We start from the raw sequence: 27,363 nt of genomic DNA, 5'->3' as shown, positions 1-27,363 counted from the left end.
TGCACACTAAAAATACAGATCAGTTTCAGATTCACGATAGGTTTTGCTCAGCCTCTTCAAGACCAAGGGGAAAAGCTCACTGTCATTATTATTTTGTTCTTAGGAGTCAGCTGCATGGTTTACTATTTCTACCTTTTATTTAGCCAGTTTTTGTTTTGGGATCATAAGAAAACAGATACCCCAAAAGTCTAAGATTCAGTGTTTGAGGCTGGAAGTACACCTGTTTTGCAACACTTGGGCTTTGCCCCCAGCTAGCTCTGCCCCAGCTGTGACGGCAGCACTGGAACTGGGGACTGAGAGCTGCCGTGGAAAACTTCACAAGACCCCGTGTCCTTTCCTTCCTCATAAGGGAAACAACACAGACAGAGATAATCTGCTTTTATTTAAAAAAAAAAAAAAAAAAATCTGCCTTAGATATCTTAGAATCTGCCGTTCTGATGTTGCTCTGGAGTGAAACTCAAGCATGCTCTGCTGTCCTTGGTAAGGCTTTATGTGTGCTTAGGTCTAAGTATTTGCTTGCCTTATCTATGCCATCTAAGGAAATAATCTGTCTCCTGTGTACAAATCTGTGAAGAATTCGTAATTTTCAATAATAAACTATGTCTGATCAAAATACCAGAGGCTTTAACAGTCCATTCTAAAGCCTACTGGCTTCCCCAAGTCATTCTCAGGCGAGAAGCACCAGCTCTGGCGGTGGGGGAAGCATGCTCCAGGGCCTGCGATCAGTGCCCGTGTTCAACTGTCTACAAAGTAAAACCTGGTAATTCTGGCATTGGCTGAATACCATTCAGTTCTTTATCAACGAAGAAATGACTGCACCAGCAGTTATAAAGGAAAACCTACTGAATGAAAGGCCTTGGCTATCTAGAAAAAGAAAGAAAAAATGTATCTTTTAATCACAAATTATCATTTACACTTCCTTTAGGTCTCCAGAGGAGACCTAAATAATAAAGAGGTTATTGAAAGGACCTGTTGGAACATATTAAAAAGTAAGGGGATCTTTATTTTTCTGTTGAGCCAACTAAGTCATTGGGCTTTATGCTTACAGGTGTTGTCAAAGAGTATGTTTGGCTGCAAGTCATGTTCCAGACTGTGGCTTTTGTGAATGCTAAGACTAGTAAATAATCAAATACTCCCACCACATAGAGGAGATTGAAACAGGACTGAAAAGAAGGTCTGAGACATGAATTCTCAAAGAGCTTAAGGAATGCTTCAGCTAAGGTTCACTGGATTTTCTTTTGGCAGGCAATAACCAAATATCACTTGTAAAGCCTTGTATGAATAGGAGAAATACATTTGAAACACAGAAATGGCTTTGATTTTAAACGATGATCTGTGTGTATATATGTGCTTTCATGTTCAGCATGCTTAGTGATGACTGATCATCATGCAGTTTGTAGGGTGTTTCTTTCCTTTGGAAACATAGCCTTCGGTGTGTTACGCGGGCTACAGAAATATGCGAATGCTGCGTGTAATTCAAATAGTGCAGCACTACAATCGCAAGATTCACACAGCTGAACAGTGCTGGGCTGCTATGTATAATTTGACTGATTTTTTTTTTTTCTTGTCATATTTCTCTTTTCATTTCAGTCTGACACGTTAAAGCCATGTGAGATAGCATGGTTGTCATTTATATTTGCAGGCTGCATTGTCCAAGTATTTCTTTCCTATTTTGAATTTTTCATCATGCGTGTGGTAGCCTTGTTCAAGAACCTGACATCTAGTTGCTTTTCAAGGAAGAGCATGGTTTGCAGAAATGCCCACCAACATGTTTTTGTGCTTATTCTTTGGTTTTTCGTGGTTCCCACCCCTTTCTTCAGTGCACTCAGGAAGAAGAATGAAATATCAAATACAGGCCAAACTCTCTATATGGAAAATATAGCCTGTCATGCAGTGAGAGAGAAATTGCCCATTTAAAGGCATAAGTAGAATAAATGGTATTCTGAAAACCGTTACATAGATGGTATTTTAAATGAGCTTCTTTTTTTTCCTAAAATGCAATAGAAACTACCAAAACCAAAGCAAGACTAAAACATAAATGGTAGATAATACTAAATAATAAAAGCTTTGCAGCAGTGTCATATGAGAAGGTAGGAAAAGTGGAAGCAGCTACAATCCTGAAAGGTTTAACATCATACCAATAGCCATTCTCACTAAGAGAGACTACATGTTTTTTCTGCTGTTTTATATAGTTTTCTTCTTTTTAAAATTTCTTTTAATAAAACCAACATGAAGACCATTTTAATATCAATCTTGTAATACAACTGATGTACCTTAGGGCATCGCTAGTCACTGTTGACAGAAGTGTCACAGAGCTGTAGTAGCCTGTGGAGAGCAGCAGGACTAGCACAATGTGCTGCATCCTGACATTTTCATTTACTCTTGAGGCATTGTTGGATCCTGGTTCATATGTGAAGAAATGGTTGAGTTAGGCTCCCTGTGTTAGGCAGTCCACTTAGTGTACATACCTAATCTGGATGGCACAACCACTCTTCTTTGTTGCAATATGATAAAGGAGCTTGGATACTGTGCTGTCTAAATGATCTGTCAGTCATCTGAACTGTGCCTTGTAGTAGACTCTACATGGCAGGAGACGTGAAAATGATCCCTGCCCTGCTGGTTTTATGGTGCAACAGGGTGGTAGAAATGGAGGTGGAAGGGGCAGGGTGTGAGCTGGCAAATGTGATGCCAGATCTTCCTGTAGACTACGTGTCCAAAGGAGATGATGTAAGTGCACCTTAAAAGTATAAAAAGAAAGGGAGGGGAAATAAATCTGTAGGGAAGGGAATTTAACTGAACAGTGGAAGACCAAGGAATCTAGAGAAAATGGTGCTTGTAGCAGAGAAGGAATAGTTGTAAAAACAGTCTTGATTTATGCTGCCTGTCTCTTTTTTTGCTACTTCATTTTTGTTCAATACAATACAAAATTAATCACATATGGATCAACATTTTACTTGTCCTTCAAGTTTGCAGTCTACAGAATGAATTTAAAGAAAATACAGATTTTTTAAAGGGTGTACTCATATCAATATGCACTCACTACTGCACCTGATGAGGGCCGGGATCACTCATTCCTTGAGATACATTTTTAATAAATGCAGCTGATACTGTAGGAGGTGAGTACAAAAATCTGAGTAAGTCTGTTAGTACGTAGGAGATGGATATATTTCAAAAGTCTGTCTAGAAGATATAAAATAAAGCAGACGTTTTCATCAGCATTATGTACCTGTAGTAATGTCAGATAGCTCAGCAATCTTTTAAAAAAGACCATTTCTACACTGCCAAGTCAATAAGGTATAAGTATTTTCCATGAGTCAGAATGCTGACAACTCTGTCAGAAACTTGCAGCCTAAAAATGACTGTGAGTTTATTAGGCACAATACATTAGAAATATATGTGTTCTTGTGTAGACAAATATTTTTTACCATATGCAGCGGTCCACAGTGATCTTTGTCTGGAATGAAATCACATAACCGATCTTACCCTGCAATTATGCTGCACCTTGTTCTGGCCATGGTGAAGATGAGAAGCACGAGCTATGATTTCCATCCCGTCTTCACAGTCCTGGCGGGTGAACTTTAATGCTGGGCAGGCCTGAAAACAAAATAGTTTTTGTAAAAATGGGCAAACCAGCATTTTGCCATGGTTTTTTGGAATCCACAAATTCAGTTGGCAGCGGCTGCTCACTCTTTGGTGCTGATGATACTTGGAGTATCTCATATGCACTGTGCCCCTGTCAGTGCTCTGGCCTTAGTAGACTCCACCAGCAGTGTATAGTTGTGCATAACTAGTGCAGGTAGTGTGCAACAGGGGCATTCTTGGGGGCATCTTGGTTTGAGTGGGAGCTACTACATTGCCTCAGCTGTCTAGCTCTTACGAGTAGGATGCTCTTCTCTAGACACAGTGACACAAGATACTGGAGCCTTGTAGGAAACTAGATGGTTATAACAGATATTTCTTAGAGCTTGCATTAATTAAAGATTGTGCTTTAGTAAGGAGCTTAACAAAAAATGAAGTTTCTTCTTGGCAGACTTCCCTTCAGTTAGTCTTCACATACATTCAGTTCACTGTCTTTGTTTTTCCTTTAAAAAAGTCCTTTTATAACCAAACTGACAGGTAGTATTTTTAGATTACGTTGTCAGAATGCTTAGTATTTACTTTGATGAACAATCAGAAGTAAAAGCATATTAATAAATAACAAGAGTGATGTGTTCTCCCCCCAACGCCGTCCCCCTCTGCCTAGGGTATTTTTTGGCAGAAGTGGCTGATAACCGTCACATTATTGTATAGAACCTCATTACAGGAAAGTGTGTCTTCAGATAAATTGTACATTGCAGATTTGAATGAAAAGATACGGAAACAGTGACAGATATTAAAACATAGCTTAGCTTTTTAAAGCTATGTAGGCTTCCTCTACCTTTCCTCTAGTAGAGGAGAATAAAAACAAAAATAGTGGAAATATATTTTCGTCCATCTCAGGATGAGAGTGTGTACACAGGACAGTTGCTTAAATTATTTTTGCTGTTAAAGAGCATATGAAGGTAAATGCTGGAGCCACAGGCAGCCTGTGGATTCCAGCAGGTTGTACAGGTCATTAGAGGTGAGGAACTGATGGGGTGAAGCGCAATAAGCCAATGATTCTTTCTTTCCTCCTTGCTTCTCCTGAACTTGTTGTTGTGCTTTGAAAAAAATGACAGGGTGGTCCAGTGGATTTCATTTTTATGTGTGCATTCATCTGCAGTGACAGCATCATTTTCATCATGTAATTTCGAAGTATTTAACATCAATGGAGGAAAAGTAAATCTTCTCTTGCTCACATTTTCATTCCTGTAGGCTCTGGTGCAGTTGTACTGTAATAAAACTGTCGTGCAACTGCCAGAACCAGCCTGCGATTCAGCCGGTCGGCGTGCATAATGTATGTTTTGTCAGGGGTAGTTTGGGCAATGCTATCAAATGTTGTGCTATAAAAAACCCTGTTGTTGGAGAAGCACAAGATAACTGTAGGAGTGCTGGAGTAGCACTTGCTTACTGTAGAGAGCAATCAAAAATAGTTCAAACGCCAAAGAGTTTGGCCCTACTTTGAGATGAAAGGGAAGCAGTGGAAGGACCTTTATCCCTCAAGTGTGATTCAATATCACTGCATCCTTTGTTTAGCATGATTTGGGACTCAGGTGTCGTGTGTGTGTATGTCGCTCCGTTAGTAGGGCTGGCTGGCTGCCAGAGCCTGCAAAAGTCAGTGTAATCCTCCCTCTGGGGAGGTACCTGTGCTGCCTTTCTCCAGTGTGCAGTGTCACGTACAGCTTCTGCTGTGCTTCCTGGTATCGTGGGCCCTTCTTCCTTCCCATGTACTAGAAAGGGTTTAGAAATGTGATGGCTGCTCTGGCATGTTTATAAGCCATTCTTGCCGTGTCGTAAGTTCATTCCTATTAGTTCATTTACTGAACGCACAAGTTGTTATTGAATTATTGAGCTTCTATGTAAATAAAAGTCTTTATGTGAGGGGAGATATTATGCTGTCAGCATCTGCCGCAAGCTGGGCTCTGTGATTTATGCCAGAGCCCTGGGAGTGCTTCAACTGGGGAGGGTTTGGAAAAGCAGCTGTTGAACAAGAAACTAAATTAAACTTTAGCATTTTTTTCTACATCAGAAATACACAATTTTCAACTCTTGTCTGTCAAAATTCGGAGATGGCTGGTGCATTCTCATTTAGAATATCAACAGTTCTTTTTAACAATTACTGTGGTGCTATGCTGGCTGTGTTCTCATTACTATTTATTCCCAGCATTCATGGGATTTTTTTTTGCAAGGTAACATGTGGTCTAAAGTAGGAGGCTTTTCTTCAGTAATCTACAAACTGATGGAGCAAAGATGTAGAACAATCATTCCTGTAGAAAATACTGAGGGCAAATTACATTCTCGGTCTCTAGTGACAAATAAGCATCTGTTTTTTCCTTTGCATTAAGAGACATTACAAGGTGATGGGAGACATTGCTGCTCCTTTAATAAGAATGATGTTGAAAAGTACTGGTGAGCTTCCTCCTAGATTCATGGCATTCAGTGGTGCTGCATAAACCAGTTTATTTCAAAGGCCTGCACAAACACAAGCAAAGCATATAGCCAAACGTATCACAAAATGATATGAAAGCACATGAGGATCCATAGAGTAAGTAGAAGTTACAGTTACAAGTAATTTGTATTGACTTTATGTTGGCATTGTCTCTTCTTCTACTCAGGAAAGAAATAGCTTCTCTTAGCATCTCTGGAAAATATTCAGGGAGAGTCCCATGGTTAGTAACAGAGAAAAATGGCATAATAGTTTCCTGTCCTTCAGCTGGAAGACACATAGTAGAAGATTTTTCTTGCAAAGTAAGTAGTAGCAAAATCAAACCAAACCAAATCACTGAAGGGGACGTTTTTTCATTATTTTTTTTTCAGGATGAAAAAAGAAATACTGAAATATTTTTAACCAAGACTCATCTGCTTTATCTTCTGATTCTCTTTTCACTGAAGAAAAGTAGATTTTATTTTTTATTTAATTCAAATTCTTGGAGCTGAAACAGTTCTATTTGTATGTATTTAAACTTGGGGAGGAGTTAAAATGCAGACTATTATGCATCTCTTGTATGGCCAAGAGATCACAATTAAAAGGTGTGAGAAAAAATTTAGCATGTATTGGGAAACTCCGTAAGAGCAATGTCTCCTGTATTTTATAGAAATTTATAGGCTTTATATACAATTCTTTGAAGGTTCAAATTGGCAGCTAAGCTAAACACTCTGTGGTTAGAGCATCCAAGAAGACACTGCTGCAAAGCTTTATAGTGTTTCTCAGTGTTAAGGGATGCTTTCAGATGTTTAGCTAGATCTGACAAGAACGCAGTACAGTTCAGCTCCCAGCTCCAGTTATGACCTCTCAAGGGGAATTTTCAAGACAGACTTTGGTATAAGCAGTGTTTGAGGTGAGGAAAAAGTAAGTGAAGAAGATTTCTTGAGAGTAAAACGACTTTGTAGGCAACTGATTGTTTTCTAGGGGAGCAGAAAAGGAAATGATCCATGTAATGGAGACCCCTAATTATTTTTAAGTGGATGGGCAGGCTGGAATGTAACTATCAAAGGCAGCTGTGGTGTATCAGGACTAATTAGCTTTGAGTCACCACTGGCCCTGCTAGACTAATAAGGCTAACTGGCATAACCACTTGGATGTCTCTGTACAGTTCAGAGGAGGCACATCCTGATTTGCTGGCGAGATGCATGCCTTGACTTTTTAGGAAATCAGCATGTACTTGGCCTGTTTCATTTCCTGATATTCCTTTTGTCTTTCCTTTTCCTAGGACTATGCAAAAGCAGCTGTGCTTTTGCAGCTCTGTTTTACAGCTTTAGGCAGTAGATTGCCTGGAATATTGGACCTTGTATGCTACTTGAGCTCATCTAAAGCATCAGAGAGAGATAAAATATCCAACTTTTGAATATCAGTTTCCTATCCAGGTAACAGACTGCTTAGTGGATTTCCTAATCTCAAAGTAACATCATAATTTTAAAATAGCTTTGGTTTTGAAAGATTAAACTTCAGAACCAAAGCAGCAATAATGTTAATTACAGTATGACAAAGAAGGTCAAAAGTTTGGGATTTCCACCGTAAGGATGCAGAAGCAGCAGAGCCAATCACAATAAGATTCTAACCTTAAAAGAGTGAGAATTCATGAAATACTAATATTTTTCTTGGATGACATTACATATACAGAACTCAGCTCCAGATTTTGGGATGTGTCAATTAAAACTGAATGTAGCATTTAGTCTCTTGCTGTATTTTTGCTGGTTCCCAGCTGTCTCAGAGTCTCACTTATTTGAATAGACTTAACTGAGAAAAAAATGTATTAAAAGCATTCCCAGTTTCAATATGCCCTACTTTTAGCAGTGAATCTGTCACCATGTCCATCTGAATCACAGCAAGTTTTTTCTCCTGTTTGTTTTCTGCTAAGCATAGCTTTCTTGGCGATTATCTAATTATGTGAATTACAGAACCGTAGTTTGCTTGCTAGGGAACACTGTGGTCTAGCAAAATGAGTTTCTGGTCAGGATTCTCTTAAAACCATACTGGATAGTCATGGGAGTTGGGGAGTTATTTCCCTCCTTAATTTTCCAAGCTTTAAAAAACAAAAAGCACAGCAGAAATTAGATTTGAGAAAAACATGGCCTGCTGGGTTTGATTGTTGAGGTTTCCTTAATAAAAAGATAAATAAAAAATGAAAGAACAAGCAGAGTGGATGACTCAAGCAAACAGAAACCAGCCTTTTTGGGGACTAGACCAGACTTCTCTGTAATCTTTGTTAATGAATTGAAATATAAACCCTTAAAAAGTATACTCAACGTCTTTTTTTCATCAAAAATACATCTTCACAGGAAGTAGACCAGGAAAGAAAAAAAAAAATCTTAAACAACTGTAAAAATAAGTAAGCAAAGCCACGTTAAGAGCCTGTGCAGATCTTGCTGTGTCAGTCCTTTAGCAGGCACTTCCTTAATATTTTGTAAACCATTTTGGTCTTCTAGAAATTCTCATCCGCATAAAATCCTCATCATCTTCATTAGTGGTTTATTCCCCTGCTGCAGATGGTTACATTTTTATTACAGGAAATTACTTGGTTAGGGTACTCTGTGGAGTAGTTGATACAGTGAATGTGTAGCATACAGGGAAAATGCCCTTCATAAAGCTTTAATTTACTGACTGTCAAAAAGTTTTTACATCTTGAAACTCATTCTCCAAGTGGAAAATTTATATTTTTGCAGTGTGTTTGGTGCTAAATTTCATTGTAACTCATAGGCAAGTGCTGACTTGATAAGGGCAATGAAACAAAACATTGCAAAATTTGTGCCATTTGTTTTTTTCATCACCTGATTTATTCTGAAGAATTACCATGTAAACAAAAAATGTGAGAAATTAATTTCTAGCCTAGCAATGAGGGATCTGAAATAGAATGGAGGAACCAGTTCTTATTTGCAGTAAAAATTATATCCTGGCTGTGGAGAAGACTTCTTCCAGCATATCAGTTGTGCAAAGAGGCTTCAGTGTGAGTGGTGTTTAGTAACACTTTAAACACTGAAGCAATTCACTTAATTTTGGGGAAGTATAAGCATGTATCAAAGTCCATCAATCTCTAGAATATGGACCATTTATCATTTTCTTTCCTAAGGCTGTTTTTGGCTTTTACTTTAGTACCTTGGGCAGTGTTGCAGGATTTCATAAGCTTTCCAGTTAGGCCAGGCCCAAACAGGAGGCGGGAAAGTTTATCAGGCATGGTTCAGCCAGCTGTGAGGCATAAGTCAGTCTTGACACAAACAGAATTGGAATTTGACAGTGGTGTAAATAGAGATATGTTCTCTTTTAGTGGTGTTGAAAGTGAAATGATACCTTTCCTTTAAAGTCGCTGTATCTTATATAACCTCTGATTTTGAAGCTTAGCCTTAATATGTAACCATATGGCTCATGTATTTGTGCTCCTGAGAGGACAAATGCAAAAAATGGTGTCCACCAAATGATAAATCAAACTGAGATGCTGCACATTATATAATCCATCAGCTTTGCAACACAAAATAGACATACGCTCTCTGCTTTCAAGGGACTATGCTGGGGAGAGCAAGGTTCACAGCACCACGCTTGAGAGAGCAAGATTTTCCAAAGCATAGTGTGTTGGTTCTCATAGTACTTTTGTGGTACAGAAAGATGAGTGACCTTCTCCAGGTTCATAAAATAAGGGGAAACCTAGGAGAATGTGGTCGCTGTTGAAGTCAGAGGTCAGAGTACAGTTAGTACAGGATGCTTTTTCCAGTTTGTTCGGTGGAGATTTTAATAGTGACCAGTCAGAGCAGAATATGGCTATTATTTTGCATGCTTTTATCAGAGCCCAGATGGAAGAAATTATCTTTTTATTGGCGTAACTTCCTAGAAATAACTAGGCAAGTAAGAGAGAACCTTGTAACTTATAAATAGCATCACATAATGAAACCAACATTTATTTTCCCTAATTCTTATTTTTGTTGAGATTTAAGCACCAGAAGACTCTTTGAGACTTGTTAGAGGCATAGAAAGGCACTTGAATGCAAAGACTGGAAGAGGGGCCAGGAATTTTGCTTTCTCCCTGTCAAGGAGAATAAGTAAGATCTGACATCCTCAGAGGTAGGAGGGAATTGGTGCAGTAAAAGGGACTGCCTCAACAATCTTCTCTGCAGAAGACAAGGTGCATTTACTGAGCCTGGTGTTCTCCTAAGGTGGAGGTGAAGGAGGGTCCTTGGCCCAGGAGGAGTCTGAGCCAGCCAGACCAAAATACAGCGCTCTGTCTGGGCAGGTGCTGCAGAACCCATGCAGTTGACAGCAGTAGTGACTAGGATGGCTCTGAGGATGCTCCACAGCAGCAAATGTGTCCTCTTTTAAATGGGGGGCTGCAATCTGCTGTAGACTTGCCTGTCTTCCCTCCTTTCTTCTGGTGTAAATGTGCTGTTTTGGTTTTTTTTAATCAGAAAATAAAATTAATATTCCATAGTGATTTATTGCTTGCTCCTTCTCATTTTGTATTCTCTTACCCTTACTCCTTACTAAGAGGAGAAAGGATGGAAAACAAAGCAAATGTGAATACTGTTTCTTAACCTGGTAGATGGTCAGGGAGTTCTCTGGGCTTTAAAATGGCTTTCTTCCCTCATGCAGGCGCCCATGGTGGTATCAACAAAGTAATGGCTGTGAACGGCTGTCAACAAAGTAAAACAGATGAGACAGAGGACAAAAACAGATTGGTAATTAATTGTGGTTAATTGGTATAGTTCATAAACTTGATTCTGAAAACAGTCAGAAGATACCTCCCTTGTGAGGGATGAGAGCGAGCTAGAAGCCAGCTATTCTCTCATTTGCTTTGTAAGAATTTTCTTAATATTTTGTGATTCACAGGCTAGAAAATATCCATTTTATTGTTATCAGAATAACAGGCACTTTATATGTTGTATGCACACAAACAAGCTCCCATGCTACTCTGCACCTTCATTCCTTCCTACCTATCATTTGCCTGTCTTGGTTTCATCAGACTATGAAATCTGAGGCAACTGAGCTCTGCACTTTGAAATGGCTCAGGCTGTGCCGGATCCAACTTTCGTGACTTGGTGGCAGCTGCAGCGGTGGAGCTGTATTAGTCCACGTCTGGACAGGAGGAGGCACCTCACCTCCTGTCATGCACTGGCAGAGAGCTCAATGGAGCCCCGGTCTCACTGGGCTCTCTGTGATCTGAAATAGTGTACATGTTAATCAGGAGGTTCTCGTAGTGTTTTCCTAACAATCCTAATCTCATTTTCCATGACATGGGCCCATTTATATCCCTGAAAGATTATTTTGCTTTTCTTCCCTGACAATTGAGGTAATCCAAAACACTAAAATTCAGTGCTTTATTTATTTTTGCCAATGGAGAAACCATTTATTATGAGTCACAGAAATGCGAAACAGATGATCAGAACTTCAGCACAGTTAGCCTCCCACATTTACAGTCCTATAGGTAAGTTGTTAATACTTACATTGTCATCCTTCTCCCTCCCCTCCAGTTTGAGGAAATTTTGACGGTGGCTGTGAGGCCTGCAGAAAAAGAAAAGGTGTCTTCTATCACCTTGGAGTTTCCATTTCCATCTATGCCCACTAAAGCGTTGCCTTCCTTTGAGGTAGGCAGGTCTAAAGGTGTGTAGTGCTATCGAGTTTATCCTGGGGCACAGGTCAGTGTCTTCAGCAGAGAATTATTCAGGATCTTACGTTTTTATTATGAAGCTAATTGTAAGTCCACATCTACGTACCATAACGTTAAGATACATACTTTGGTGCTTTTACTGTATTGCTTTAGAAGGGAGATGCCTCCCTGGTAGTATAACACACCCTGTAATGGATCCAAGAAGTCAGAGGGCTGCGTAGGTCTGATCTGGCTGCACGCCTAATATAGGGGTAGCTTTCTTATAACTTTCAGGTTTTAAGACCAGGAGGGAGGCTTAATAGAAGAATGAGGAAATGGACTGTTAGGGATGCTGTGGTAAACAGTTAGCATGCTGAGTCTCAAATGCCGATTCTGCCAAACCAGCGAAGTGATCCATACTGGTTTTACAGCGGAGACTTTGGTTCACTAAGCACTAACATAAAATAATTAAAACATTCAATGTGTAATGTGAGCTGGTATCTCAGAAATTGGGCAGTAAGGAAAGAAAATGTGTTTATTATTTATGACATTTTAGGCTTAAAGGAAACATTCTTTGTTCCGTGCTTCTTTTTAACATCAAAACTTGCCTCTGTGGAAGGGCAGGTTTGATCAGGGAGCGTATAATGGGACAAAAATGGTTTTAATTTTACATCATATTGAATCCAACCCAAGTGATCAGTATCTTACCGGGATGAATATTTGACATTTAGAGATGGTAGTTCATGTAACAGGAGTTGCTGATTAATTCAGTTCTCAATGGATTAATTTTATGTAAAATAATATTTTCACTTTTTGATTCGTTTCAGAGAACTGAAAAAAATGTGGTAAATTGGCCTTATTAACCCAAGGGAAACTGATTTACCCAGGTTATATGTAAATGTGAGATTTACATTAGCATAGCAAAGAAAGCCCATGACATGCTAAGGGTTTCATCAGTGTCTGGTTTTCCAGACAAGTATTTAATGAAAAAAATAATCCTGCGTATTGTTTAGCCTGTTTCTAAGGAAACAAGACTTAGGCCATTGTATTGTGTGCTTACTGGTATATCTCTGGTAACTTTTGAACCTATTGTGCAATTTCTAATTCAAACTTGATGAAGGGCTGGAATTTTCCAGAAGGACTGCAACTGGCCCCACTAAGGAGGAGGGTTACCTCAGTGGTTACCTGTTCTGCCAGGAGCACACACAGCTGCAGACCTGGCTACACCTTGTCGAGATCTTAAGCAAGATACATGGCAGGTTATGGGGTCGGTCCAGGTGGAGGGCAACTTACAGATTAGTTGTCGGTGCCGTGGGATGGTGTATGATCCTGTAGGGCAGGGGAAGGAGCTGGACTTCCTACTGAGGCAGTGCGGGCAGATGAAGTTCTAGAACACAAGGATGTAAGGCTTCTTCAGTCATCTACTCGTGCAGCAATTTATGTTGCTCTGCAGGCACATAAAGAAACACAAAGAAAAATTTGCCAAGTATTTTCTGTTTTATTATGCACAGTTGAATTGTTACACGATATGAAAACACAAGTCAGATGTAAAAAAGGGTATTTACTTGCTAGTACAGGCGTAAGTATCCATTTTTCTTGTCCTTTTTTTACAGGTACTTTTTCTTAATAAAGATGGTAGATGTCTTAGCAGTATTTCACAAGTAAGAATGAAGTGCCGTTAATGTATCATGCTTTTAGAGGTTCTGTTCTCTTCCATGCACAATGAATAAAGGCTAATATCCAAATACTTTTTTTTTTTTAAAAGTTATTGTATTGCATACCATTTAGAGAGTACTACGTTTATTCTTGGGGCCTGATACTTGTTGTAGTGGTATTTTGAATATCACATCTGATTTTGTCAGAGAAACGAATTAGCACCTTGAGGATTGCAGAATTATTAGTGATGTTACTTTTCATCTCCCAGTTTGAGTTCTCAGACCAAGTTATTTATCTTCCTGCTACCTGGCAGAGAGTTTAAGGCAATCCCATTCCATTTATATCCAAGGCATGACTAAAAATTGTTTGGTTGCTCCCAAGGAGCAGATATAGTGTGCTTTCTTGTTTCATAAGTAGAGCTAAATCTGGTTCTCTCTTTAGTTCTTGAGCATGCACCGACTAGCTGAAAATCTTGTAATGAAGAATCACATAATCCATTTAATTGGTGTTCTGCATGATAGAAACAAGGGCAGATGCAGCTCCTTGCTCTCCCCAGTAAATCCAGGCCTGTGGAACATACTTTGAAGTGGTGACAGTTTTATGTTCTCTGGAGTAGAAATGAATTGCTCTTTCTAGACCAGATGAATTAGAGTTTAGAAGGTAATACAGGCTGCCTCTGAAGCCCAGAAGTCAGCAATCAGACAACTTAAATGATGTAGAACTTGTAATTTTCTGCAATCTTTCTTTCTATTGATTCCACTGATAATTAAATCTGAACCTGTTGGCAGTTCTCGGAACATTTTTATCAAATTCTGCAGTGATGGATTGAAGGTCTCCATGTCCAGAGGTGAACGGGGTTTTCTCATAACTCTGCCTGAGCCGGTTGAATACGCTTTGCTAACATTATTCTCGAGGGCAAAAGATTATTTTTTTCTTCTACTAACCAAAATATTTTACAGGTCTTTGACAAACCTAAACTTGGAGGCTCTTGATAAATTGTTTGAGCTTGGTCCACTCTGGCAGACCTTTTTGATTTGATGCTTTTTGTTTCAGCAAATGCTTCTATTGTAACCATTTTTTTCAAGCTGTCAAATTATCTTTCTGAGCAAATATAGTAGTGCTACAATACATGAGAATGAGGGAGTCAGTAAACATTAGATTTTTCCACTTCCTGACATGTTTTGTCTGAAATAGGAAAGCACTTTCATATCTAGCCTTTGATATGAGCTAGCAATTGCTCTGGTTAATGGTGAAGAGCATCCTTTGTCATGAATAGTCTAAGTACCACCCTGAGCTGCAATATGGATACTTCACTGAACTACCACCTAATTCTTTGTTGATGTACACTTATAATAACCTAGTAAAAAAGTTGTTCTCACTTGTCTGGCTGTTACTGCTAATGGTAGTGAAATCCACATTTTCACACAAGTCTGTGTCATTTGGGATAGGGACCAAACCCAGCTGCAGCTAGGACAGGGACACCCCACACAATCAGCTACATTTAACGCTTGAATTATAGTGTGTAGGTGAAATCTGTGTGCAGTCCAGACATGTTCCCTGGATCACTGAAATCCAGTAACTGATGATCTGGTTTTGTCCTTCAGTGAACAGACAGTTTAAAGATGCACATTATCAGTGAAGTCAGAGCTTGAAAAAATCACTTTAGTAATGAATGGCATACAGGGAACTTCTTGATGTTGAGTGTGGAATAAAATTTTCTAATTCCTTCAAATATTGGTTACCACTTAAATATCCCCATCTTTTTAGAGAAGCTTATTTAATTGCCCAACTTGCAATTAATGGTGTGTGGGTGGTGGCGGTAGCTCTGAAATAGGTGATTTTCATAGTGTTCTGATGTTTGGTCAGCATTAAAGTAATGTAGAAATGAGGGCGTTGCAGTTCAGAGTGCTGCTAACCCATTGCCTGTTAAGACATTTGCTGGAATACATCATCTCGCACACAAAGGCTGTTAAGAGACTTTTTACGTTTTCTAGTGCTATACTTAGTGTTAGGATGATGACTTGCATCGCTATAATTTCTTTTATCTCATGGTTTCCAGAACAACACTAGCAAAACCAACTTGAAGATTCTGTAGGACAAAAGGTGGTTTAACCAAAAAGAAGAAACTATTTCTATATGTGTTTGTAGAATAGCAAGCATCTTTGTTTTTCCTTTTTTTAACCTTTTTTTTTTTTTTTTTTTACATTTATAGCAACAGAAATTGATATGTATACTTAGCTTGCCACAGGCAGATCTTTTTGGCCTTGCCAGAATCGATTTACCTCTCACATCAGGAATGGTTTCAGTTGTAGAAGGAGATTTTGAATAGAATTTCACACTATCCGCTGAGTAACACCATTGCCTCATAGAGGTATGTTAGAGATTTCCTAATACATGGAGAGTATCTCCTGCTGTGTCTTTTGAACTAGACAATATGCTGTTCAAATGCAAATTGTGTATATTATTTTAATAATGATAATATTTTAATATATTGGAAATCCTCTTAGCAATGCTGAGCTAAATGAGTGGTAGAACATTGATATAAAATGATTGACTTGCTATTGGAAGTGGAGGCATTATCTATGTGCTGCTCGTATAGGCTCAGTTTCTGAAGAAAGACTAAATAAAATCCCAGTCCTGCAGGATTATTTCTGTGAATAGAGTTCCTTATGTGTAGATCTTTTCAGCATAAGAGCCTTTGTAATTTCTAGGGCAGGAGACGTATCTTTCTTTCTGCTTTGTGATTTACCTCCGGTATGAATGCATAACTAATAACACTCAATTTTAATCTCTTGCAAAAGCAGTGACTCCAGCTCTGACCGGTAGGAGTTTTTCCATGAGCCAAATTCAGAATAAATGGGGAGCATGTTGATAGTGTTGTCTCTTGTGCTGTGAAGTTGCCTTGTTTACAGCCTAGGTTTGCAATGGACTCCCATGTAGAAAGGTAAGAGCTTGGATCTCCACTGCTCGCAGATCTAGTTCCCCTTGCTTGCAGACCTCAATATCTAATGAAACAATATGTAGCTGGTAGAAAATGATGAGGTGTTGACGTGATCAACCAAAGCAATTTTAAAAAATGCTTAACCTCATAACTCAGCGATGGCAGCTGGAAGTGTAGTTTTCTCCCTCTGTGGCACTAGCTCTGATCAGTGCAGGGCTCTGGTGCTCAGCCCAGGGGTGCAGGTGTTGTGCTGCTCTTAGAGGGAGGGAGTGAGTGATATGTGGGGCTAAGAGCTTATTTTTAGCCTAACTATAGTCTTAATGTTCTAATCAAAATACAGCTGTTCTGTTACTCCAGCTCCATTGTTATGGTTAATAATACAGTGAGGACACGGACTTTTGAGTACCTGTGCCCATCTCTGGTGTTATGCTCACCCTTTCAGCATCCTCTGGGTCTGCAGGCTGGTGGCGTCGATACTTCTCAAGGAGAACTGGAGGGGCAGTGGAGTGAGGTTTTGATGACTCATTAGCACGCTGGTGCTAGGACGAGTTTCATGCTAGCAGTGGGGGAGTCCCTTACTGCCTCCTCAGAAATCCACTTGGAGGTATTTGTGCAAGTTTTCTAGCACAGTTGGCTTACATGCACTTTCTTCATTGATTTCCAGTTCCACATTATACTTGTTTTTCTGTTTGCTACCACTAAAACTGGTTCTACCTGACTCACTCCTTTACACTGTGATTTGTGTTTGCAGGCTGATGCCTCTGGTATTTTCCTGTGCCTGTGCTGTACTACACTTTGGTTTTATTCTAGGGTTGTAGATAGTTTTGTGATTTTTCCATGATCCTACAGTTAATAGTTTACACAAAAGTTCAGGGTTTTTTTCTATAACCCTTGGAATTGGGAAAGAAATTTGGAATGAAAGAGCTTTCGGAATATTGAGCTTGCATCTGATTAACTGAAATTTTTTATACTAGACTTTATGCAGACTTTCCTGTGAATGCACCTTTCTTAAAAATTAATCTAAGCCTGGCTTCCAGCACCTGAGCTTAGTTAGGATAACATCACAGCTTAAGGAAAGCTGGTGTGACTTTTACAATAGCTCCAGCCTGAAGGAGACTTGATGGTGAGGTCTTCTGCCCAGCAGGCTTACTAAAATAATCTTTGTAAGAGGATTTTGAACCAACTACCTTCTGCTCCATGCAGCTGTCACAGACTGCAGAGCCAGGGAAGGTGAAGGCACCACACGAGTTTCAGGAGTCTCTCCTGGTGACGGCCTGTGTTTTACATTAGCTGACAGGGAGCCAATACCCAGTCTTCTCTGTCATCTTAATGATCCATCCAAACCAGGGCACGTCCGTGGTAAATATATTCAAATCAAATGGGTGCTCTGAGAGGAGCACAGGTTGCCTGGGGGAAGGAGAGGTGAGTGCCCTCGCCTCTGTGTCGGCATCACAAACCTTGGGTGGAAGAAATTAAACTTATATATTGGTTTTTCTTGTTGGTTTGTGACGCTGATGAAAAGCTCTTTCCAGAGTAAAGAGTAAAAGTGACCACCTGGTTTCCAGAATTGAAAGATGACAGCTTAAATGTCACAGTTGTGCACATTTTTTGCTGATCATTTTAGTCAAAATACCCTTGCTTGTTAGAGATGGAAACTATACGGATGGTAGCTGGAAAATGCTTACTGAGGCGAGCAGTATATTCCTTTGCTTATGCAAGTTTTCCCCAGTCATATAATAAAGTATACATTAAAACTTCAGTGATCACCCTTCTAAAATTGTCTTTGTAAAATAAGCTCTCTGATGATTTACATGAGCAACAGATTTAATAAATCAAGTTTTGTATGTCAGGTCATATTTCTAGATTTGGTAATCTCATCCTTGCAGTATTTTGTGGTTTTCCATTTTTTCTTTTCTTTCTATTTTTACATTCTGGATGCTGATTCTTAAAGCTTCTCTTTAGTAGTAATTGCACAAAAATTTAAAATTGCACCCAATAAAAGAAGGTTGGGTCAGCATACTTCACCAAACAATATTTATAGCTCTACTTAAAGTTTCTTAAAGAAATACTGTTGTTTGAAATGACGATTGGTGAAATGGAAATAATTTCCATATTCTCAGAATTGTATATACCACTTGACCAACTGGTTTCTTTTTCTTGATAAAAATTTTGCATCTCTTGGACCTTCTGTCCCTTTTCAGAGTAAAGAAACCCTGATAGCACTGTGGCTACATTAGCAAAAATCTGTATGTAAGGGAATGACTTCTAGCGGCTTCAGAATTTCTGATTTGAAGTAATACAACCTTTAATCAAGCACATTAGCAGATTATGCCATAGCCTCTTAAACAACTGTTAAGTTTGAGGAACTGATTTTTGAAACTTTCAGGAAAAATCGTCTGAATTAATGAAGTCTTTTTCTGTCTTTTTTTTTTAGCTGATGACAATAGTTTACAAGCACACGTTTACTGTAAATGGGGGATTCAGTACAAGGGATTGCATAAGTCAGACTTGTGTGCGTATTAAATAGGTTATCAAAATGCTATTTCAGAAATTTTAGATGATCATGTGGGTATTTAAAGGTTGAAGAGAGGATTGTCTAAGAAACAGACGTTTCTAGAACTTCCTGGAAAAGCTGAGTGAGGCCTTTGGTTACATTTCCATCTTTGCTGACCTCTCCAACTTGCCTGTTTTTCTGGGAGAATCACTGCTTGCCTGTTACAAACACAAACTCCATACAAGAAATCATGCCATCAGTGAAATAATTTGCAAGCTGATTTCCTTTGCCAGGGCCAAGAGACTCTTTTCATGTTCCTGTTGTTCTTCTGCAAATTCTAAAACGGCTCTTTAAGACACAAAAGTTTGCTTTGATGTTTTATGACAGGTGGGTGTATTACAGTTATAAATTCACTAAAAAACCTAAATTCAGGTAGAAAAAATTAACGTCATAAATTACATGCAAAATACTATGTTAGAAGAAGGTAATTTAGGCAGCAAAGCAAGGCACTTAGGAATTAGAAAGCTTTCATTGTGGTTGCCCGTGCAGTGAGAGTGAGTAGACAGAAATGTTCTCGAGCTGGGGCTCTGCTCCTCTGCAGGAGCTGTGCCTCCTTCCCCTGGAAAGTCAAAGAAGCTGGGGATGGAGGAGAGGGGAGGTGGCCCAGTGCTTTGGGTGATGGTTTAGGCAAGGTGGGCCTCATTGGGTTGTCGTGTCCTCGGCCCCAGTGCTTCCGGACTGCTGCCTGTCTGTCCTGCTTCTGGAGCTGGTGTTGGACTGGGAGAGCGCACTGATGGGTTTGCAGGCTCGCAGTCTGATGGGGAAACCTACTTCGGGTTTTCCAGTGCTACCTCTGTAGCATTCCTGGAAAGATCACAGACAGTAGGAATCTGTGTGTTCTATATTTTGTAATTTTTTTTTTATTTTATATGAGGAAAGCATTTGCTAAAGCAGCTTCCTAACATTCAAATCTAAAAAAAAAAAAAAGAGTAGGAAAAGAAAGAATAAGAAAGGAATAAGCTCTGAGCATGCATTACAAATTGCTTAAAGGGTGGGAACTAAAGTTAGACAGCTGATGTAAAATTCAATTAGTGTCTAAACCAACCATTTAATTTATAATTTTCCAACAGTGTGAGATGAATTTATGTGTGCTTTTGACTGGTGTCTTTTTCGTGTGGCATCTATGAATTTTCAGGTATACGTTACTACCCAAACTGTAACTTGGAGGACAAAACTGGAAGATTTCTTAAATACTGCTCTGTTTCTCTTCTCAAGCCGCAAAGCTGCATCTCTCATCTAGTGTTTTGTACCATTTTTGTGGTGGTCGTACCTTCTGTATTGTACTGGAGCTATATTCTTGGTGACACTATGAAATGATGTTCTTGCTTATTGGTAGGTCAAGGAATACTCATTCTGGATTCTGTTCTTTAATAACGCCTAGACAGGGCAGGAATTTCCTTTACCTTTTGTTTGAAAGATATGGAAGAACCTTTATACATTTTTGAATACAGCTTCTTGTTCACTGTGATTTTTGAGCTTTTTGTTAGCTTAATTTTCTGTCATAAATGGTAAGAGCAAGTTGAACTTTCTAGCTATTATGATAACAGGCTACAAAAAGAGCTAAGCTACGTAATCTTTTTTGCAGTTTCCAAGCGGGGTTTTTTTTGTGAAGGACTTGTGGGAAAGGCCGTATGTGTAGGAACATGAAAACAGATACTTAAAAGGATTAGGTGAAAACGTAGAGGAAGGCTTTATGGAAAGGAAGCAAATTATCACTAACAGCTTTGACAAAAGCTACTGAAAAATGTCAGAATTCCTTACTGTTCTGAGTCAGCTTAAATCTGAATGCAATTTATGCCTTTAGAAATGCTCCATCTGATGGTTTGTACTAAGGTCTTTTTTTTTAGTGTGACAAACTAGCATATTGATTTTCAATTGAACCTTCGTATCTCGAGATAGATAAGAGCTTTGTATCTCTTTGGAGCTTGGAAAATCTATGCTCCTTGACATGCACAAAAAGCACTGCATTTTGTATTTATACAGAACTCTGAATACTGTAGTCTCATTTAGAAGCCTTTCCTGATGTTGTGGTTTAACCCCAGCCAGCAACTAAGCCCCACACAGCCACTCGCCCACTCACCCATGGTGGGATGGGGGAGAGAATTAGAAGAGTAAGAGTGAGAAAACTCATGGGTTGAGATAAGGACAGTTTAATAGGTAAAGCAAAAACTGTGTGTGCAAGCAAAGCAAAACAAGGAATTAATTCACTCCTTCCCATCGACAGGCAGGTGTTCAACCACCTCCAGGAAAGCAGGGCTCCATTGCACATAACGGTTACGTGGGAAGACAAATCACTCTGAACATCCCCCCTTCCTTCTTCTTCCCCCAGCTTTGTATGCTGAGCATAGTGTCATCTGGTATGGAATATCCCGTTGGTCACTTCGGGTCAGCTTTCCCGGCTGTGTCCCCTCCCAGCTTCTTGTGCATCCAGCAGAGCATGGGGAGCTGAAAAAGTTCTTGACTAATGTAAGCACTACTCAGCAACAACTAAAACACCTCCACATTATCAGCACTGGTTTTAGCACAAACCCAAAACATAGCCCCATACTAGCTACTACAAAGAAAATTAACCCTATCCCAGCCAAAACCAGGATGCCTGAGTAGATAATAGATATGTAAGTATCTTTCTGATATAAACAAATTAATAATCTTTCAGTTTGATAAAGTTCTTGTTTTCCCCATCTTTCTTTTCCATGGGTGATGTTTTATACGACATACTCCTGTAGTGTTCTCTGCAATGAATTAATATATAATAAGTATTTCAAAAAAGCTTTTCTCTGAGCGGAGGTTAATTTATGACCCTTTTTTGCCATTGCTGTGCATGTCCAATGCCTGATGCTGAACTGATGGGTCCTTCTGATTAGCAAAGACTGAAAGTGGCTTTTTCAAGAGCTACTCATGGTGGCTTAGGTACTACTGCGTTCAGCAGTAATCTTCCTCCATCACAGCTCTCTCTTGCTTTGCACTGTCATTGAGGCTGAAGAAGTGAATTTAGATCTGCAAACGTGATCTAAAATTCTGTGTGGTTTTGTATAAATTTTCATGTATGGAGATTCAAGCAAATTACTTCATTATCTTTTACAGCCCACTGTGAATGGGAAAAGTGGGATAAAATTGAGAAAAAATCTTCTGCCTGTCTTCATTATGTTATGAGCTGAAATAATTAGATCACGTTTTCATAACACTTGATGCAATGTTCTCTGTCTGTCCTCATAAAATGAAAAAATCAGGTGGAATTGCCACCACTTTCCCAGCTGACTCGGTGGCTCAGTTCAGTTACCGACAGATACAAATGATGATATCTCCAGTGTCATTGCTTAAATATGAGAGAGGAGTATACTGTGAAGATTCCCAGAGTTGTCTGTGGAAGGTGGCTTATTATGTCACCAGGATTGAATCCCGCTGGAGCATATCTCTCCATCGCTATGCCTGTGACAAGCAGGGAGGTGCTGAGTCACCTGAGCAGCATGACATGCCACCCGGGAGCCAGGCGGGACATCCCCCGGGACGCCACTGAGCTCCAGGCCTGGGTAGTGCCTGGGCACGTTCACACTGCCAGTACTTGCCTGGTTTGTTGAAAGGGGTTTCTAATAGGTGTCAACAAATTCGCTTTCTGGAGGATAAAAGGCAGAAAAATACTCAAGTTCATAGGCCTATCTCCCTTCTTCTTGTGGGCTGCAGCCTACAAAACTCTCTCACTTTTAGACCTCTCTGAATCTGCATTTGGTTTTACTGGTGGTGTTTTTTTCTCTCTTAAGTCATGTAGAGCACAGCAGAGCAAGAATCCTTCATCCTGTTTCCTATGTTCTGTCCGTCAATACACAGAGCTAGAAGGACCCTTCCTCTCGCCCTGTGTCTGTGTGTATGGTATTCTTCAGCAGATTAGTTTAAAAATTATGATGGTCCTACGCTAACTGTATAAACAAGAAAGATTTATATTCTGTTCTAAACTTGCAAGGATAAACATTTTCAATTGGCAGTTTCCCAGACTATTCCTGGATATTTCATCTTTTCCCCCAATAACAGCACCATTCTAGATACTCCATGTTTTGTTTTAAATCAAAATGACACGTTCTATGTCCCGTAGTTTTTCTGTGGTCCCTTTGCATTTCACACCTGGAAAATGCATTTTGAGTTCCTTAATATCCATAGTCGGTCTTTTTATTTTAGCAGCTGCCTCGGTTTGGCAGGCTTTTCCATAAAACATAGATTAGTGTTGCAGGAGAAGAGTCAGATATTGCTCAGACAAATCTGATCTGGTAGGTAATTTATTGAGTTTTAATCAGTAGATTTAGGTATGTAAAATATTTAATAAGTACAGATGGATTGGCGGTCAATACACTTCAGGTTAGTACGGGATACAAAGATAATTGCTTAAGCTTGTTATACGTATCTTAAACATTACATGCATGCAGAGGATGTCACTTACCAAGCCATCGATGTCTGGTGTCAGGTAAGGGATCTCTCAGCCTCAAGGGGTAACTGTGAGAGGTGTCCCTGCTCAAGGGGAGGTCACCGCCACGCAGCCAGGTGCTCAACGGACCCTGGTGGCTGTAGATATTTATAGCATGAAGTGGTTGATTTGTAGTCAGGTTTTCTCCTGTGTTAATACAGTTTTGGCCACTTATCAGCCCAGTCTCCAGCTGAACTGGTTTGTTTTTTTTTTTGGGGTGGGGGGTGTTTGTTGCTCAGTTCTCACGGGTAGCCTCACACAACAGGATTAACTTTGGTTAGGCCTACTTGCTGAGCTTCTGTCTGGACCAAAGTTCAGTTAGTTCAGAGAGGAGTGTATCCATCACAATAACTAAAGGTAAAGTTCAAATTTCCAGAAGTGAGATACTCACAAATGATGGCATAACAATATCCAGAGCTACTCATGAAAGGGAAGGAAGGTGTTAAGGAGGAAATGAATGTCTGTTGATTTCTTTAACATTTCTTTATTTCTTATATTGCACAACAATTGTAAGGTTCAGTTGAAAGAAGTGAATGTAAAGCTGTTAACAAGAAGCACAGAGTTTGGTGTAACACAAGTGGATCTTGGAAAATGATATATAAAAAGTTACAGAAAGACTATTGGCTGTTACTGTTAGGGTGTTTCTGAATAAGGTACGGAATAGTTCTCAAACCTTTACTTTAGAAAAATATATTGTTAACTGAGGGAACTTCCATGAGAAATTGGCATTCTTTAAATGCTTGTCATTTCAGAAAACTGTTCAGAACCTTGAGATTGTTTTTTCTGTGTTCTAGTTTATTTTCCATCCTGGCTATTAAATTATGGGGCAAATGTATAAACCTTCATATTAAGTGTTGGGAGAATGATAGAATATATTTCATTATCCTGATGATGTACTCAATAACTTGTTACATCAAGAACTTCCTACTGGAGATGAATGTGTTGCTTGACAACCAGTTCTCAGAGTCACTAAGACTTATGACCATCTAAACGTAATAGAAATATTATTTATAGATGGGGATATTCTGTCCAGGTCAGCAGCAGCAGCAGAAGGATTAAACCCCAATGTCTTAGCATGTACACTTACTTAGTTTGTAAGAGGGAGAAAGGATAAGCCTGTAAGTACAGTCGTCATCTTTCTTCTCTCAGCACAGTGAAATGATTGTGACATTAAAATTCTAGAGAGAAGGTGCCACAATAAAGTTGTGTCTCTATATAGATGTGCAGCATGTGGAAGGAAGTAGAATTACACAACTTAATGAAGCCTTATGAGAAATTATTACATTTCTGATCTTGCAAATGGTCATCAAATCACTGAAGGCAGACCTGATTTTACATTGTAGTAAATCGGAGCACAAGAGAAACAGAGTAGTAAGCACACATTGACTAAGCTACCTACAAACCGTTGGAGCCTGAGTGCTTGGGTCTTCTATGTCACCTATGGAATTAGCATTGGACCTTATATTTCTAAAAAATTCTTTACCTCACATTCACATACTTAAATCATTGTCCATTTGGCTATTAAGACAACTTAAAAATCTTTGGTATAATAGGGATGAACTGCAGTTACAAAAGAAAATACAGGCATAGGAGTCAGCTGGAAATCTGTTGGTTTGTGTAGCCAACATCTGAAGTGAGTACTCTGTATTATATGATGTTTGGGTTGCACTAGGTCTTGGAAGCATTTGAAAAATTGCAAGTAGTGCTAACAGTGTAGTTCCTACCTTGGATCCACTGATCCAGACGTGGATATTACACACAAACTGCTAAGAGAGGAAATGAAGATTTTGAAGTAGTTTGACAGTATCTACAGCTGGTAATCAGAGAAGGTTTGGGAAGAAGAAATCAAAGCAGAATTTGTAAAGAATTTGGAATCATTCTGGAAGGATGTGCCAAAATTTGCTGGATGTACACAAATATAGGGAGAGATCAGAAGAGATACTATAAAGGAAAGAATGAAATGTGTTAGAGAAAGCAGGAGTTTGGTGATGGTATATCAGCATGTATCTGAGCAGGCATCTCAGTGTAATTTACTGTAGGAGGGAGCTCTAGGATCAAGCCTTTGTGATAAGGTATTAATAACTTAAAAAATAGCTAAATGTGCACCCAAGCTTATTTTTAAAGGCAGTCTGTAATAGCTTGTATATCAAGTAATCAGGAAAATTAAAACCACACAAGCTGACTCTGCTTTTAAATTTTAATTTTGGTAGGTTTTTATTAAAAAGTGACTAACTGGAAGCCCACATGTTTATGAATTGCAGGAAACATCTGGGAAAAGCTGATTATAAGAGACAGTTATGGAAGTATGTGTGACAAATTCTAGCAGAACTGGTAACTGAAAAATAGAGTTGAGCAAACAACTGAATCCTGTCTTATTCAATTCTAGATACTGCCTCTGGATCTGCATTGAAAAGGACTCCACAGTATTAGAGGTTGGTGACTTTTCTTTTTCCAGTTCTTACATCCAGTTTTAAAATAATTATTGATTGCCATGTTTAAGTAATGAAGTGAAAGATATGAGTTTCTTATTAGCAAATGATTAGTCCCAGTGCAGTGGAAAAAGTGGTAAAGACATCGTTAATTCAGAAATTTATGCTGAGCTAATGCACAGAAGCAATCTTGTGCTTTTGATCTCCTGAGTGTAGTTAGTTTTTAAGTGTTAGCAATATTGAAATATAACATTTTAGCATTAGGTGTACTGGCAAGGTTTTTTGATTCAAATATTTCTCTGGTTTGAACTGATATTTTGGAATGTGTATTGATCAGTTCTGATCTGAAGGTTGGAGTAGTCTGTACTTCTGAGATGGCATCTGCCATGAAAGCCATGCCAAATCAGCCTTTTGTGTATGTAATACAGAAGCATAGGACCTGATCTGTATTTTCCTTGACTCTTCAGAAATGACCTACTGGGTTCTACAATGTGTATGTATCTTCGAAACATGTAAGGTGGTACCTGGTGATCAGGTTAGAGCAGGCTAACGCCCTTCCTGGCCTGGCTCTGTATATACATGTTGCTGGGCAATCGGAAGCCCATAGCTCAGTGGTGACTGTATCACTTAAAGACTGTATCACTTAATGCAATCTTTAAGTGATCAGTCTTTAAGTTAATGTATATTTCTAAGACTATAATTCAAGTAAGAACATAAACAAGAGACCTTTCAATACAATTTTGGAAACAGTTTTCAGTATATGGTATGAAATACTTGAAACGAAATCCACTATTCTGTTGTAGAACAGGACCAGAGGAAGTCATGGCTTCTAATGGCAAAACATGGTTCCTTGCCTTAAAGTTATATGGCACTGACAGGTTTAACTTCTGTGTCATTTACCTTCTATAACTTCAATAATTTTCTGCTGCTGGACAAGGAAGGTACCAGCTCAGAGTAGCGCTATTGTGAATCCTGTAGGTCTCTACCTTGAGCCAAAATCCTGCCAGGAGTCTCAACCTTGGTGTTGTTGACTGATATATTGATAAACTGTTTTGCTGAATATTTATGTAGTACTGAACCCAAGGGATCTGTGCAACATAAGCAAATAACAGTAATTCTTCTTGTGCGTTGTGGTGGTGCTTTATTTTTGTGTAAAATACCTCCTTGCATTTCTGTTGTACATACTGCCTCAGTTAATTTTAATTTAATGAACAAATTAATGTAGATCAGACTTAATTTTGTAGTCATTGTTAGTTAACCTGTCTGAAAAATAGCCCAAAATCTCGTTTTTACTGTTTAATGCATTCTTACAGAGTCAAATATTTGTTTGGCTGTTTTGTTTGTTTCCAGATAATAGTGACATGACTTTTTATATACTGTATTGTTCAGTGATAGTGAAATGGCATATGTTGTGGGAATAATTTCAGTTCAAATATTTTCTACCCTTAGAAATATTGTCTTTCACATAATGTCTTTGGACCTTGATTTATTACTTCATCTCTGGAGAGAGCTAACTCTTCTGTTCCGCTGTTTTTATTTATGTTCTAGAAAGCTGATTTCTACACTAACAAAGACATAAGTGCAGTTTATTAATAGTTATTTATGATTCCAGTTGCCTGATCAGAGTTCCTAGAAGTCAGTGG

At 39.0% G+C, this 27,363-nt stretch overlaps 1 protein-coding gene across 1 annotated transcript in view; it reads left to right on the top strand.

Moving 5' to 3' along the window:
* Positions 1–27,363, top strand: part of CNTN1 (contactin 1) — a 255,488-nt gene that overhangs the window by 49,848 nt on the left and 178,277 nt on the right. Inside the window, exon 2 of the mRNA XM_075080998.1 lies at positions 25,678–25,723. The gene's annotated coding sequence lies outside the window, so the exon portion shown is untranslated. The remainder of the gene's footprint in view (positions 1–25,677; positions 25,724–27,363) is intronic.

This window comes from Phalacrocorax aristotelis, chromosome 1 (assembly GCF_949628215.1).
Source record: "Phalacrocorax aristotelis chromosome 1, bGulAri2.1, whole genome shotgun sequence".
NCBI classification, from domain to species: domain Eukaryota; kingdom Metazoa; phylum Chordata; class Aves; order Suliformes; family Phalacrocoracidae; genus Phalacrocorax; species Phalacrocorax aristotelis.
This window is presented reverse-complemented; position numbering and strand designations above follow the sequence as displayed.